Consider the following 14430-nt stretch of genomic DNA (forward strand, 5'->3'; position numbering starts at 1 on the left):
AACCTAAACTTATTTATCACATGTAACGAAATGTTCTAAACATCAACCCCACACCCCCCTTATGAGACGTGACACATGGAGGACCACAGATACTAACCTAAACACATACTATACTATCCTAAACAAATATATATATTTTTGTATTTTTTTATTTTCTTTCTTTATTTTTTTTAAAACACACAAGAACCCCAACATAGCCTGACACACACACTTAATAAGTAAAAAGAGAAAGATTCAGGACCCCCCACCCACTAACACTAACTAAACTAACAGCCTATACTAGCCTAACACTAAGCCCCCTAAGCCCACTAAGTATGAGAACAAGGAAAGAGGAGGGAGGGGAGGGAATCATGTCCATATATCAAAGTCTAGAGGTTGGCCCTCCGGAGGGTCCGCTTGATGGACCGCATACGCCTGTTCATGTGGCGAACATCCCGGCTCAGATTACTGATTTTCCTCAACACATGGGCCATCTTACGTTCCATTGCCTGGAAAGCTGCAGGGTCAACTGTTGCAGCTGGGGCAGTCTGGGTACCAGCGGAGGAGGTTTGTGGGCGTGTCAAGCCATTGCATGTGGGCTGCCCTGAAGGTGTTGCACTGCTGGGGCCTGGAACAACAGCAGACGTTGGGACAACAGTCCCAGCTGGGGGTGGTGCCACCTGGGTGGAACTGGTGGTTGTGCTGGTGGTGGCTGTGGTGGGCAAAGTAGGGCCACCCTGTGGGAAAGCTCTCCATGCTCCGGAGGCCCGTTCATGGCGGTATCTACGGGCCATCCTCCTGAACCCCGACTCTACCAGCAGGATATGTTGATATCTCATGGCCCGCCTCTGGAACTCACGGACCTGGATGGGTGTCATGTTTGCAGCTGTGAAGACAAAGGCAAATCATTTACATTAGGGACTGCATTGTCTGAAATGGCACAAGAAGTAAATCAGACAATACATCTACTGTACTTGTAACAGCTCATATCACCATACAGATCATTGAATGTCCCTGAGGAAGTACATGGTAGGCCAGCCTACAAAGGTCACATCACACATAGCACATCCAAAACCTACAAGATGGGTAACAACTGGCATTAACTTGCCATCTGAGTTCTGCCAGTTATCAGCTAACAATCATGCTGCACATCCTCCGCCAATGCCTGGGCTACAGGTGTCAGTGTACGGAATGAAAAACTAAAGCCACATGGTCTGCAAGTTGTAATTGGACTTTCTAGTATAGTAGTCATGTGACATACCTTAGTGTGTATACTAGGTTCCGACCAAACATTCACTTATTCAAAAGTATGTGTAACATACTGGTAGCATCAGTCCTAGGTACCCTATTCACAAACCCATGCCTGTGTTTGGGGGTGGGTGGAGAAACAAAGAACAATTCCAAACAACATGGACACCCAGGAGTGTATAGAAAACTCCACACGTGTTTGGCTCTACACACACACCACAGGTAAGGTCAATTAGGAGTCTGCAAACCCTTGACCAATCATAGCACCACACGTCAGGAAATGCAGAGCTTGGTACACATCATATACTTCCAGTAAGGCATGACTTACACCAGACACAGAGTTGCAAGAACACCCATGTTCATGATTAGCATGCACACCTAGGCCATTGCACTCACGTTCCACATACTTGCAGCACTACATGTGGAAGTACATGCTGCTAGGAAGTTCTACCTACAGTTTAATAAGTACTTTGGTGAATAGGGAAGCAGAAGTCTGTTGGAAAGCGATTTGCAGTACCAATCTGGGAGAATGTGGGTATGACAGGCTGACTAAATCTGAGATGAGTTCCAGTGCGACTCTTGTTGATACAAGTGTTATCCACACGACTCACCCCAGTTCTCATTGCGGGGCCTACAGGAATGACCTACAATCCCTAGATAATACAATCGGATAAGCATTGGCCAATTCATAAATTTTGAGAAACTGAAATCCCACTCATGGAACAAGACAAATGATTGGCCAGCGCATCACACCTTGCTATGTGTTCAACACACAGGAGTCCATCACACATCACCAGCAAACACAACACATAACAGACATATCAACACTTACTAGAGTGGTCGGGGTCCTCAAATGTAGCCACCTCTCCCACAATGTAGGGTGCCGGTCCACCTGTAAGGCATGGAAGGAAGAAATGTGCTCAGAATCTGTGCACTGACCAACAATTTCAAAGACATATACAATGTGTAAGCTGAATAAAGTAATGAAAGCCATTCTGACATGATGATACTGCATCTGATATATCACAGCCAACATGTACATAGGATGGGTCTCCTGTGACAGTTACACACATATCTCCACACATGCAGTGACCCTAACTATCATGTGGTGGCAAACATGCTCCGTCATTAGTGAGCAGAAATAATAATGGTGTGTAATCGTCTCATCATGTGCATCCAAGAGAGACATCAAAAGCCTGCTTACTTGAGGACTGCATTACCAGTCAAACAGCCTATGTGGCCATGACACATTTATTACACATAGGTACAATGTACAGAGGGCCAGGGACTTTTGTAAGCCCTCATGTTGTTACAGTTTCTTCATTTGATGTGGCCCAGCAATGGTGATTTGCACCAAACATAGAGATGTGAACCCATGTGCATACCTTTGGACTGCCATCCCTAATTGGAATGTGGCACAACAAACTCCAAATACCATTCTAAGATGTTAGCTGAGGGCACCTTACACCTTTTCCCTATGTTTTCAAATCCACATCTGACATGTATCCAAAAAGATGAAGGACCACAATAATCCCTAACATTCATAGAACTTCCGTGAACGCTTTCCTTACACACTCACCAGACTCGCTTTGCTATCATCAATTGAAGTGAAGCCAGCACTCATTTTCTGCATCATGTAGTGTTTCTAAAGTCAGTCTAGCTATTGTGTCAACAAAGTTAGCCAATATTTTAGTACATCTATACTTCTCTGGCAAATGTGACCTATATAGACATGATTGGCTCCTATTTTGTTTTGTTGTCTGACACAAAGGCGGCACCAAATTACTTAAAGAAAAAGTATACTGTGAGTTTGCAGGGCATGTGCTTCCTGACAGCTAGCAATTGTGATCCTTCACATAGTGCATCAATTACCCTGTATGTTTCCGCAGCATTACACACTGTCAGCAACTTAGCTGGCAGATAGTGTACAAATCATCTGATGTCACTACAGAGCATTTAATCGTGCACATTTACATGATTTGTACTCACCAACAGGGCCACCAATCACTATTCCCAGGTGGTTCAGCAGATCTTGCTCCCTGGTGATGAGGTCAGCCCAGCGGTGCTTCAGCTGGTGGTCACTCCTCTGGCTCCCATACATTCGCTGCAAGTGATGCAGCACCTTTCCCCACCGGATTCTTCGCGCCTCAGTGTGATACCCCTGTATCACCCTGCCTCGATCATGAGTGGGAGGAAATGGCACACCAGCCATATAAACCCCCCCCAACTCCTCCTCACCCATCCTGCCAAGACGTTGCCTACCAGACATCTCGGCAATGAAAAGGGTAATAGGGGATAAAGAAGTAGAAAGGAGAAAAGGGGGAAAGTAGGAGTACGAAACCAAAAAAAAGTTAACTTAACCACTAAAAGAGCCCAACTATCCCCAAACTAGCACTACCCACAACAGACTCCCACAAACAACAAAAACACTAGAATACTGGACAATTGTAAACAAAACACACTAGGACACTATACAACAACAATATGTATTTCACAAAATAACAATTAAGATAGCACACAGGACACAAAAGCACAAAATCACTGGAAAACACTCTGAACACAGCCACACATTCTAGAAGATTCACAGACTGCAAAGTGAAAGTACACCCACTGTACATAATCTGTAAACAGGATATCCTATTACATCACATCCTGCATAAAATGGCCGCCCTTTTTATCATTATGCGTCATATTTTTTCACGCATACAGATTGTGCGTCATATTTTTCCCCGCACAGGAGTGAAAATTAGGCCGCATCCAAATAATAGTAAATAGTCTTTACAATTATTTGGATGCGGCCTAATTTTCACTTCTGTGCGTCAAAAAATATGACGCACAATCTGTATTGGTGGAAAAAAAATGATGCTTAATGCTAGCAATGTCAAAATTTCAGTGCATGAACTGGTTTTGGGCATTTTTTCAGTTTTTATGTTATGTTACATTTGGGACACAACTGAGATCGGCTGATTGCACCCACTATGGTGTTGATGGTGTATGTTCACATGTGAGACATCATACTGCAGCGGACCATGACCCGCAACTTCCTTAACAGGATTTTGACGGTTGGCTGACGCACTAGATGGCCATATGTGTGGCCTACATATAGGTATTGCACAATTTGGGCATGTTTGACATCAGGAGAGGATAGCAAGGTGAAGTACATAAGTACAATACCTCAATGCCTATGGCTCAATGTGTGTGCAGTGGCTAATAATGTAGCTATTGACCGAGTGTGTGTGCATCACAAGATGCATTATTGACCATATGCTTGTAAGAATGTGAAGTCAATGTGTCCATAGCTTAGATGCAAGTCATTGTGGAAATGAGAGAGGACATATGTTAGTACTTATGCCCAGACTGCCAAAGGTGAACCACAACTGTATGATGACACCACAGTTGAGGTCATATAACTGAGCCACAACTCTCCAGTGGCTGTGGTGGACCAGCAGACGAAGCAGCACTTGTCCACATATTTCCAGTGATCAATTGCACAGAGGTGTCTTGTTGATGTGTGTGGCCCAATGTTGATCCTGTATATTTTTAGGGATGTATGTTGTCACAGTTACGTCCAGGTCTCAGGATGTGTCAGTGGCAGCTATTCCTGTATGTACTGAGTATCCTTCGGAGATCAATGTGAGTAAAGTTGATGAGGACATGAGAACTTACATGGCGATGGTCCCACCCTGTCACTGAAGACGTGTAATGAGACTGTCAACAGGGCAACCTTGGTGTGCTGAGTGAGATCATGTCTCAGGTGTCATGTTCCGGCAGGTGTCATTACAACATTTGTACACAGGTTGTCCTCTGAAATTCCCACTGCATCTGGGAGCATCATAGCCTCTGTGCTGATTATTTTCGCAGCTATTCACCACACACGGCCCATCAATATGTTGTGAGCAATGTAATTCTGCGTGTTAACTGTCAGGGTCCTAACGTGTGTGGACTTTTCATGGACATTATCAGAGGTTGCTGGTTCTGCTGAAGGCCCCGTACCCAATCCCAGCATATGGCCCTGGGACACTGTCACACTTTGTCGTTCATGCATAAATGAGACCCAGACAAGGGATGGGCCATGATTTTGGTATTCAAAGAGGATTTAACTAATATGGTACAATTAAAAGGCAGATGATGCTATACAATGTATTTGGGTATGCATTGATGAAGCACATGACAAAATACCCTCTGAGGAATGAGAGGTTTGGTAAAGCAAGTGTGGTACATATGTAGCCACAGGGAACCTTTAGGGTGATGCACAGACAGATGCCAGTCAGGCTGACAGGATGCAGGGTCAATCAGGATCCAGCAATTTCACAAGTTACATAATCAGTGGTCTGACTAAGACTGTTTGGAGGACGAACTAGACAGTTGACATGCAAAACTGTGTATGTCCTGTGTTTTTGAAGGTGACACATGAACCCAAGGGCTGTGTTACACGGCTTCATTACTAGCAATGCTTAACGGTGTATTTGACAAACTGGCAACTCCTATGCTGTTCCAGGCATCAGCAGGGACAGTGCATGTTGAAATGGGTGGTGTGCATGGAGGTGCTCACAGGTGTGGGCTGCATCAGTTTCTCAAGAGTCCTGTAGGTGGGATTTGCATTCTAATGGCCAACAGACGTTTTCACACGGGAAGCAATCTACAGGTGATAACAGGGCTTAGAAACTACAAGCCAGTGTATTAATTGACCTGACGTCCATGCAGTCAGATGTACTATGACAATGGTATACCATAGGAAAGGGTGTAGCACACTGGATTACTATTGTTAGTCTGTGTGTGTAGAGGAGGGAATATCTGGGTACACATATTAAAATTCCAGGGACCTCTTCAGACAGGTGGGTTGTGACCAGGAGCATGGGTGTGTCAGGAGTTAGGAAATGGGCTGACATGTATGTGGAATGTCATGTGCGCACTGCTTGTCATATGTGTGGCACTTGTGCTGTCTATGTTCTGCTTCTAGGGAACTCTAGTCACAGATAGTCCTTGCAAAGAATGGATGCTGTCAAGGGTCTGGTCATACATTCCTGCTACTGATGCAAAAGCACATCAACTGCCTCATGTATGAGGCTTGTTTTCCAACTATTGAGTGATGGTGTCTTAGTTGTGTGCCATATGCTGCGATGAACCATGTTTCCAACATATATGAATGAAATAGGTGTGGTCCTCTGCTATTGCCCTTCAAATGTGAAATGTACAGGATCTATGTCATTTACAGTGTGTGTGTATGTGACCGTTGTATGATACGCATCACAATTGCTCTGGGATTTTCTGTGTCCTGATCGGTATATCAGCAATGCTCCATGAGGCAACACTCTTATTCTGATAGTTTGAGATAAAGGTGAGCAAAAATTATTAGCCAGACCATGATATGGTGATTTTTATCGGTGTTTATTTACATTAGTTCATAAAGTTGTGATGGTGATTATATTTAAAAGAAATTGCTCACGATATTTTGGCCGTGTTTTGTTGTTCCCCCTCATGTTGCAGGCCAGCATCCTCCTCTTCCTCCTCTTCAGGCATGTGTGGCTCTGGTTCCAGGAGGGGAATGTTCCTTCTTATGCAAATGTTGTGTAGGATGGCACATGTTAGAATGATCTTACAGACCATTTCATCGGAATATAGGAGGCTAGCACCAGTGATGTCAAGGCACCTGAATCTTGACTTGAGGATACCGAAGGTCCTCTCGACTATAGTGCGTGTCCTCCTATGTGCGTCATTGTAGGCACGCTCTGCTGCAGTACTTGGGTTTCCAATAGGTGTCATTATCCCTGGCTGGATGCCATACCCCTGATCAGCTGAAAGAGAAAATGAATGGGATCATGTTGATGTAGCTTGCCCCATTGATATCAGCTTGCATGGCAGTAGTTGTCTTGTGTTGTTTGTGACTCCTTTGTGCTATTGGGTTGCATCCTAGGCTTGTAGGATGTACCATCTGCATTGTGTTGTTTCCTTGGCTGAACGAGTGTTTAGCTGCTGACCGGTTGTCAGCAGTATGTTTTGGGATTTGCAGTACAGTGTGCCCTCCCTAGCATTGTAACTTGTGATACAGGTGTCCCTGTGTCTTCACTGGGGGTGAGATGATAGTTCCATATAAAGGTTCAATTTGACAGTGTTGTTAACACGTTCATATCAATGTACCCTGGACATCCCATACCTTTTGACTTATGCAATGGATTAATGTAAACATAATTGAGACGCTTACAATTTGCAAGGTGACATTTAGGCAACCCACTCCAAACGTTGTGATCATTGACGTCTTAACATTAGGCTGTACAGTAATTTCAGATGTGTGACAGGTTCAATGGTGACCTATGAAACATGGCTAGCGATGTCACGACCTCAGTGTGTTCCTGTCAACATGTTGCTGTTGTGGTGTATGTGTTGTGTGTCCTAGAGGGTTGCTGTGCAGTGTGTATATAAGTAGGTTTTTGTACTTACCAACAAGTAGTCCATTGCCATACCGTCCATGCTGGAAATGTTGATTGATGGTGCTGTGACGGAAGATGAATGAGTCATGGACACTGCCAGGATATTTTGCCACGATGTTGGTGATCAATCCTTTGGTGATCGACAATGGCCTGCACATTGATGGAATGTGTGTGCTTCCTGTTGCGGTAGAGGTATTCAGTTGCAGCAGGTGGCACAAGGCGTACATGTGTGCAGTCAATTGCACCAAGGATGTGTGGGAAGCCACTAATGAGGTAGAACCCCTGTTTTGTTTCCTGCTGCTTCTGCAGTGTGTTAGGGAAGCAGATGTGCCGGGGTGTGAGTCCAATGATGGCATCCAGTACTTTGGGCAAAAAGGCATAGAATGATGGCTGTGATATTCCGGCAACCAGGGCACCAGTTGTTTGAAAAGAGTCACTTGCCAGCATGTGAAGTACGGCAAGCAGCTTGGTTTCTGTTGGGATGGTGCGGGGTGTCAGCAAGGTGGGTGCCAACTGTGGCTCTATGTTTTGCAGCAGCTGCTGAATGGCCTGCCAGTTCAACCTGTACCTCTGTATGATGTCATGTTCCCTGAGGCCATGAAGGGTTGTTCTGGGGCGGAATATTCTCTCCTGCTCTCTGCGCTGCCTTTGGGGTCCCTGCTGGTGATGTGGTAGCTGCTGTTGTTGTTGCTGGGCTCTGCGTCTGCGTGCACGCTGGATGAGAAGCACCTCCATGTCTCCCTTTTGCTGCTCTGCTGTTGCTTCTGTGTGTTCTGATTAAATACAGGTGTGCTTGCCCCATTTTAACGTCTGCCCTGACCCAGGCATAAAATTTTGATGCAAATCGGGCTGTGCGCCATTTTCCTGCTCCGCCTCCCGCCGTGCGTGATTTTTGCCCGAAAGCATAAATACGACGTACGGCCGCTTAAGTAATTTTTTTGGACGGGAACGCCTACCTTGCATTTGATTAACGCAAGGCGGGTTGCTGCATCCAAAAAATGACTCACACAGTGGAATTTTGACGTCCGCGGGCTCGGGCGTCAAAGTTTAAATACGGGGCAAGGTTTGCGCTGAATGTGTGTCAATTTTTTTGGCGCACATGTGCCGCAGACGGAGTATAAATATGTCCCTGAATATCTTCTGAAACTTCCTCAACCTCTGCCATACTATCATGTAACAGAGCTCTTTTCAAATCTTGTAAACAAAAAGCTGGACATTTTACAAAATAAAGGCCCTCATTACAACCCTGGCGGTCGGTGATAAATCGCCGGTAATACCGCCAACAGTCTGGTAGTAAATACAGCCAAATTATGACCATGGCAGAAAGAGCTTTGACAGATAGCCACTTTACTACACCGACCGCCAGGGCGGAATCAATGGGCACCACGGCGGTAGCCGCCAACAGCCAGGCAGAAGCCAATGTTCCGCCCACTGTATTATGACAGCCCAATCCGCCACCTTTTGCGGGGCGATACCAACAACATCAAAAGCTTGGCAGAAACACTGCACAGAAGGGAAACGACTCACCATTGGAAACTCAAGGAAGAACCACGCCGCCATGGAGCCCGAATTGCAGATCTTTCCAATGCTTTTCTACATCCTGCTCCACCACGAACACCAACAATGGTGAAGCCGACGATGGTGAGTACAGCCGCCTAGCACACAGGGGAGGAAAAAGAGAGTGACACACACAATCAACATGCAACACCCACAACACCATACAGACAAGCAGATGCAGTAACATAACATATTTACCCCGTACCCTTCAGGAATAATACGAGGACCACAGGAATAGATGAAAGTGGGTGTAATAATATAAATATAGTAGAAATACGAAAATTCTATCTAAAAATATATACATATGTACAAACAAAGGACACTGCCCAGTCCTCAATGTGCGTGGGCAACAGGGCCATATTACAAAGTCCAAGGCCCCACTTGACTCTGCAGGGTCATCAGTTTGAAAATAGGCAGGCACCTCAGGGGGACTGGGAACGGGGGGCACCTCAGCCGGCAGATGGAACAACACCACTAGTCCTGGAGGGGGCAACATGCCCTGTGCTTGGTTTTGGGGAGTGCAAGGCCATAGTCTCTCAAGTGGGTGACTTGCCCACTGGCTCTGGAGGGGGCAACATGCCCTGTGCTTCGTCCTGGAGAGTACAAGACCACAGTCTCTCAAGTAGGTGACTTGCCCACTGGTTCTGGAGAGGGCAACATGCCATGTGCTTGGTCCTGGGGAGTGCAAGGCCACAGTCTCTCAAGTGGGTGGCTTTACCACTGGTTCTGGAGGGGGCATCGTGCCCTGTGATCTTCATCCTGGAGAAGATGGGGTGAGTGGGTACCATACCCACTGGTTCTGGAGGGGGCATGGTTCCCTATGATCTTCATCCTGGAGAGGATGGGGTGAGTGGGTGCCATACCCACTGGTTCTGGAGGGGGCATTGAGCCCCGTGATGTACATCTTGGGGAGTGCAAGGTCACAGTCTCTCATGTGGGTGTCATACCCACAGGATTTGCAGGGGGCAGGCTGCACAACAGCCCATGGACGCAGGACTACAGACTGTCCACCGGTGGTGATGGCTGCTCAGTGGTGGTGGTGCTGCTGCTGCCGCTGGTGGTGGCGGGAGGCTCAAGCCCACCCCCTGCAGCCTTAGATGGCTGCCCACTGCTGGTGGTGGCGCTACTGCTGCTGGTGGTGCTGGTGCTGCTGCTGTTGGTGGTGGTGGTGGGGGGAGGCTCCTGCCCATCCCCTGCAGCCTTGGACGGATGCCCACTGCTGCTGGTGGTGGTGCTGATGCTGCTGGAGGTGGTGGTAGGGGGAGGCTCCTGCCCATCCCCTGCAGCCTGGGACGGCTGCCCACTGCTGCTGGTGGTGCTGATGGTGGTGGTGCTGCTGGTAGTGTTGCTGCTGCTGCTGGTGGTGGTGTTGGGGGGAGGCTCCTGCCCATCCCCTGCAGCCTCGGGTGGCTGCCAACTGCTGCTGGTGGTGGTGATGCTGCTGCTGATGGGGCTTGTGGTTGTGCTGCTGCTGGTGGTGGTGGGGGGAGACTCCTGCCCATCCCCCGCAGCATCCGACGGCTGCCCACTGCTGCTGGTAGTGCTGGTAGTGGTGCTGTGCTGCTGGTTGTGGGGGAGGCTCCTGCCCATCCCCAGCAGCCTTGGATGGCTGAACCACCATGGTTGGTGGTGGGGGCCCTTACTGAGTCCCAGCACCAGGCCCCTTGTCCTTTTTCCTGCTGGTGCAGCCCCCTTGCCCTGGCAGCAGCTGGGGAGTCCTCCTTGCCCTTCGTGGCAGCAGGTGGGGATTCCTCCTTGCCCTTCCTGGCAGCAGCTTGGGATTGCTTCTTGCCCTTCCTGGTAGCAGCTTGGGATTGCTCCTTGCCCTTCCTGGCAGCAGTGGGGGGTGGCACCTTGACCTTACCTGGCAGCACATGGAGAGGGCTCCTTGCCCTTCATGGCAGCACTTGGGGCAGGCACCCTTTCTGTGTGGCTGCCTGGTGCCCGGGATCCTTTTTCACCACGAGTTGTTGTGGACACTACTGGGCCCGTGGACTGGGTGGCCGAAATGCTTGCCTGGGTTTTAGCCACCTGGCCAGACATGAAGGACGGGGAGGAGGGGTAGGGAAGAGGTCAATGGTGGAGAGAAAAAGCTTCTTTGGGACATTGGGGCGGGAAGAGGGAGAAGGTCTGGGAGTGGAGGAAGAGTGAGTGGTTGTAGGAGGTGTCTGTCTGCTGTGTTTGGGTGCAGGTGCATGGGCTGGATGCTGTAGTGAGGTGGATGGCTGTTGGGTGTCTGAGTGCTTGTGTTTGTGTACTTTGGGGGTGGGTGACAGACACAGTGGGAGAGGACACAGAAGACGTGTGCATGGATGTTGGGGTGGTGCTTGCCAGTGAGGTGTGTGTTCTGATAGGTGTGCTGGTGATGGAGTTAGTGGATGAGGATGTAGTGCATGCAGGTGTGAGTGTAGTGCAACTGGGAGGGAGGTGGAGGACGAGGAGGAGGAGGAGGGGGGGGGGGCCACAGTGGAGGCAGTGGATGTTGGTATGTCGGCATCTGGATGGTGTTTGTGTGAGTGCCTGTGGCAGAAGGAATGTCACACCCAATGTTCGCAATGTGCAGCTACGTTGTTTTCCCCCAGGTGAAGGATTTGCCTGCGGTGAAGGGTGACTTCTGTGCAATGGGACATATCCCCAACATAATTGGAGCGATTGATGGAACACATATTGCATTTGTCCGTCCCCTGGCAAAATGAACAGGTCTTCAGAAATCGAAAAAGTTTTCACTCGATGAATGTGCAGATGGCGTGTGTGGTGGACAAAGCATGATGCCTTTATCCTGAGGAATAGCAGCATCCCAAATGTGATGGCCCAACTACAGAGGAACCTTATGTGGCTAATAGGTGAACCCTGGTTCCCACCCAGTGGATGTTGGTATATGGGTATGGTGTGGGCCATAAGGAGTAGTGCGTGGCTAACAGTTCTCCAACGATATTTGCAGGTGACTCAGGTTACCCCAACCTATCATAGCTACTGACCCCTGTGAGGAGTCCCAGGACAGGGGCTAAGGAACGTTACAATGAGGCACATGGGCAAACAAGAAGGATCATTGAACGTACATTTGGCCTCCTGAAGGCCAGGTCTCGGTGCCTCCATCTGACTGGTGGACCCCTGTGCTATTCACCCAAGAAGGTCTGCCAGATAATTGTTGCATGCTGCCTGTTGCATAACCTTGCCTTGAGACGCCATGTGCCTTTTCTGCAGGAGGAGGAGGCTGGAGATGGTCATGTGGCAGCAGTGGACCCTGTGGACAGTGAAGATGAGGAGGCAGAGGATGAGGACAACAGATCTGCAGTGATTCGACAATACTTCCAATGACACACAGGTAAAACAGTGTTACTTCACATTTCATTGTCAGTTTTTTGTTTCACATTGTCATTGGCAGGCTGTGATTTCCCACTTCTATGGCCACTCACTGTACCCTTTGGCAACTCTTTTTGAAGATGTTGGTGCCCCACTATCGCTCCTGGTGTTGTCAGAACTAAAGGTCTTTGGTATGTTAACATTACTGTACAGTTGAATTGCAATGTTTGAATCTTGTTAAACGAATACATACTTTAATCATTTGACATCTTCCATACTTTTTTCAAAGTGTGTTGATTGCAGTGCTATGAAGAAAAGGGAGAAGTGCAATGGGCTGGGGTGATGATGGAGGAAAGTCCAGGGTATAGTGCCAGTCTGTTTGTAACACAGGTGCATTCTCCAAGAGGGCATAGGAAGGGGAGCAATGGCAGTTCGACTTGGACAGGGTGACAGAGTGGGACACAAGGGTGACAATCCGGAGAGTCTCATTTCCTGGCGGGGGTCTTGGCAATAGTCTCTGGCTTCTGCCTGGATGGCAGGGAACGTTTGCGGGGTGGTTCTCCTTCTGCAGGCGGAGGGGTGATGGTGGCCTGTTGGTTCTGTGGTGGGCCTGCTGTCCACTAGCGGCAGCGAGGGTGGAGAGCTGTTCAGTAGTCTGGCTAGTGGCAGGGGCCCGCTGGTGAGGAACTGCCTCCCTAATAATATTGGCCATGTCTGCCAGCACCCCTGCAATGGTAACCAGAGTAGTGTTAATGGCCTTCAAGTCCTCCCTGATCCCCTGGTACTGTCCCTCCTGCAGCCGCCTGTTCTCCTGCACGTTGTCCAGGATCTGGCCCAGCGTATCCTGGGAATGTTGGTACGCTCTCAGGATCTCGGTGAGTGCCTCCTGGAGAGTCGGTTTCCTGGACCTGTTCTCCCCCTGGTGCACAGCAGTCCTCTCAAGTTCCCTGTTGTCCTTTGCCTCTGTCCCTTGAACCGTGTGCCCACTGCCACTGCCCCCAGGTCTCTGATTGTCTTGGGTTTGTGGTGTGCCCTGGAGTGGTGGACACACTGCTGATTGATGTGTCCTGGGGACAGAGGTATGGACACATTGGTTGGGTGCTGTGGTGGTGTTTCCTGGGAGGGGAGGCTCTGTGGTGGTGTGTGACTGTGGCTGGGTAACCGACTGTCCGGAGGTCCCTGATGGGCCAGGTTGGACATCCAGATCCAGGCGAGCAGATTCACTGTCATCACTGTGGGCCTCTTCTGTGGGGGGACTGGATGCTGCTGGCACCTCTTCTCCGGTGACATTGGCTGGGATACCTGTGGGGATGTAAATGCAGTGTTATTGTTTCTGTGTGTGACATATTGTGCCTGGGTGGCTTGCCCTCTATGGTTGTTTTTGCCATGGCAGCTTTCACTTGTGTACATCGGTGTATTGTGGGATGATTAGTTCTCTCTGGTGTGCATGCTTTAGTGATGGGTGTTCATGCAGGTCTATGAGTGGTGTCCATGCATTGGTATGGCATGCAGGGCTTGGCACTGGGATGAGTGAGATTTGATGGTGGGATGTGTGGGAAGTGGTGGAGTGACGGGAGTGAGAGTGAGGGTGGGGGTATATGATGGCATGCAGGTAGGGGGGTGATAGTAGTATAGAGTTGACTTACCAGAGTCCAGTCCTCCCGCTACTCCTGCCAGGCCCTCAGGGTGCATGATTGCCAAGACTTGCTTCTCCCATGTTGTTAGTTGTGGGGGAGGAGCTGGGGGTCCAGCGCCAATCCTCTGTACAGCGAGTTGGTGTCTTGCTGCAATGAAACGTACCTTCCCCAGTAGGTCGTTCCACCTCTTCCTGATGTCATACCTTGTTCTGGGGTACTGTCCCATGGCTTTGACCCTGTCCACGATCCTCCGCCATAGCTCTATCTTCCTAGCAATG

This window comes from Pleurodeles waltl, chromosome 2_1 (genome assembly GCF_031143425.1).
Source record: "Pleurodeles waltl isolate 20211129_DDA chromosome 2_1, aPleWal1.hap1.20221129, whole genome shotgun sequence".
Lineage (NCBI taxonomy): Eukaryota > Metazoa > Chordata > Amphibia > Caudata > Salamandridae > Pleurodeles > Pleurodeles waltl.